The following is a 3339-nucleotide window of genomic DNA, read 5'->3' on the forward strand; positions in this document are numbered from 1 at the left end:
AGATAGTCTCATTATAACACGATCACAGTTCATCTCGAGAAAATAACCAATTATGATGTATTAAGTTCAACTTAAAAAAGTTGTTTATTTCTTACACATTTCATAGTGCAAACACAAATATACAGTGCAGACCCACAGTTTGGACACTATCTTATTCAAAGAGTTTTCTTTATTTTCCTGACTATGAAAGTTGTAGATTCACACTGAAGGCGTCAAAACTGTGAATAACACAAGTGGAATTATATACATAATAAAAAAGTGTGAAAAAACTGACACTAGCCACGTTTACATGGGCAAAAGTAATCGGAATGAATGCCTGATCGGAAAGAAAATGCGTCATGTAAACTCTGCCCCGGTCAGACTCGTTTCGGATCAGAATTTCTTTTCGGGGGGGTTTAGACACCTAAAAACTCATTAATTGTTGTTTTCTTTTTTTTTTCTTTTTTCTTAACTTGTCCGGTCCAACAGCTGGTCAGGCAGATAAGAGCTGACAGCCTCTTGCGTTGGACATATTTACTTTAACAAGAGGGGTTATTAATCTTCAGACAAACCAAAGGTATGTCTGAATAAACCCCTTTTGTAATTGAGGCCAAACTTTATTAATTTCAATCATGTTTGAAAATCTTGAAAATCCGGACGGAAAAGGAAGAAGGGAAGAAGAGAGAGGGATGTTAGAGAGAGGGGGGGTAAGAGGGTGATAATAGGATAATAATAGGCATGCTTCCGGTTCCGGGTTAAGGCAAGACGCGTGGTCGCGGCTCTCTGCGGATACTATCTTAAATTACTTAAGAAGTTGATTTTTTCCAAAAAGGGAGCTGACCATGCCCCGAAGAAACCCCAGGAATATGAAGAGCTCAAAAAATCTCTTGACATTATTCAAGAAACGCTGAAAAGTTTTATGGATCAAGTGTCGGCTAAACTAACGCCACTCTTGGAGATGATGGAAGAGTTCCGAAGATTTCGGGCTCAAAACGAGCAGCGAGAAACCAGGTCGAGATTCTGGAGAAAAGACTGGACGATGTGGAACAGCAAGTAAGGATGAATAATGTCATTCTCACTGGAGTACCAATCAAGCCCCGAGCGAAGCTGAATGCAGCTGGAGCTAGCACTGCTAATGCTAGCGCTAGCGTAGCTAGCAGTGCTAATACAGAGCTCGGTGCAGAGTCTCTGGAACAGCATGTACATTCATTTCTCACATCTAAAGGGATTTCCCTGGATCTCAATACCATCGAGACCTGCCACCTGCTCCCCAGGAGAAAGGAGACGGATAAACCAGCGATCCTCATCAGGTTTGTGAATCACAAACACAAGCTAGCTCTGATGAATCAACGCAAAAATCTCAGAGGATCTGCTGTTTATCTGAACGACCATCTGACCAGAAGGAATGCTGAAATCTCAAAACATGCACGGCTTCTCAGGAAGCGTAAGCAGATTGAGAACACTTGAATTAAAGGCTGCAGGATTTACGTCAAACCACTCGGTCCACCGGACAGAGCCAAGGTTATGGTCATGCACACCATGAAGGACTTTGAGAAGTGCTTGATTACGGTTGTCTGAAACAACGTGGAGTAATAAACCAAAGAGCCAAATAATTTCAAGAAATATGACACCAGGAATCATCACTTTCTCCATACGTCTGACGTCACCTGAATAACAGCAGAGAGTTCTGACCTGCAGACAACTTGACCTCAACTTTCACCGCAGCTGATATCAGCTGAAGAAGGATATGGACCTGAATCTAATGTCTGCAGACATAACATCGAAGAGAACTATTAACTCTGTTTAAGCCCAGAAGAACGGCTGTTATCAGTAAAAGAAGAAATGCCAACCTTGGACAATCGACAGATTATGGACCCTTTTTATTTTCCCTTACAGCATTACCTTATTATAAAAAAAAAAGAAAGAAAATACAAAAAAATATTTAAAAAAGTAAAACAAATGATTAATCACTTATTGAAAATTGTTAAATTGATTGACTTTTGATGATATTACTTCACTAGCTCCTAAAATTGATAAAATGATTCAAAAATCTTTCCTAATGTAGCATAACTTTGCACATGTCTTTAACTTTTGATACTTGATGAAATTTTGCTATGAAAATTCCTGAAAGATGGTTGTGTCTATTTTACTGATATAGTATTGTGTTTTAAAGCATATGAATGACTTTTAAAAGTAACATAATTTGCATATATTTCAGATGCTGCATTTGCCATGTTGATTTCTAAAATAGTTATTTTTGACGTAGTACTTAAGTAATTCATCTTTGGCATATGCTTTATTGATACCTTATGATTCTTAATTCTGTCTGATAAAACCTGGGAACCGGATATTGATAAATCATGTAATAAAATGGTTATAGTATAACGGGGTGGGATTATATAAGTTCGCTTCTTTCCACTCCCTTTCAAGCAATTTTTATTAATTATGTCTAATTATCCTAAGTTTGATTAGTTACTGTATGAATGTATAACTGATGATTATATTGCTTTTGTGTACTACTTCTATTTGATTGCTTGAAATAAACCATTTCAAATCAAATCAAAAATAGGAGGGGGGGGGTAAGACCATGAAGCAGCATAAAGCAACAAGTTTACTGGTTGTTTATCATTACGGTAAGGTTCAAATGTAGTACAAAAAGGGCGTGGCCTGTCCACACACACACTCAAATGTTATCAACACACCTGCTGGCTGAAAAAAAAAGTCCACATGTCAACATGTACACAAAACAGATAGTGTTCACACACGCATACTTATGCCTTTAAACCAACTAGTGTGAAATATTTCATTCATTCAATTAGGGGCTGTGACGATAACCGCATCACCGCATCACCGTGATGATGAGGTCATCACCGCGGTGATGAGGTCATCACCGCATCACTGCACTTTTTTTTAACGCACTTTTTTTTTCCTTTTTGCATATGGTGCGTGTTTGGAACTATAATAAACACATTAAACACATTCATCTTTGCTGATAATTTTGTTTTTCTGCTAGTCCTGTGTTCAGACTTTCCTTCTTTCTTTCAGACTGTTGTCTCCTTTTCTCCCACCCCGTGCGCGCTCTCATTGTCTGCCTCTGCGCTGCACGTGACACGCAGCTCCCTTTACAGTTACACAAACAGGCGCGCGCTTTCAGGAGCACACATCCTTATTCTACAACAGAAGTTTCCGTCTCGCAAGGAAATACAACAAATTTACTGCTTTTTAATTATTAATTTCCATTGCATTCATTTCCGTTACAAGCTGCGTGCGTTCTTAAGTGCGCGACACGGCCACCCGCCGGAGGATTTTGTGTTGGAGGGGGGGGGGGGGGGGGGGGGGTTATTACTGTCCTCCTTCACT

This window comes from Oryzias latipes, chromosome 1 (assembly GCF_002234675.1).
Source record: "Oryzias latipes chromosome 1, ASM223467v1".
Lineage (NCBI taxonomy): Eukaryota > Metazoa > Chordata > Actinopteri > Beloniformes > Adrianichthyidae > Oryzias > Oryzias latipes.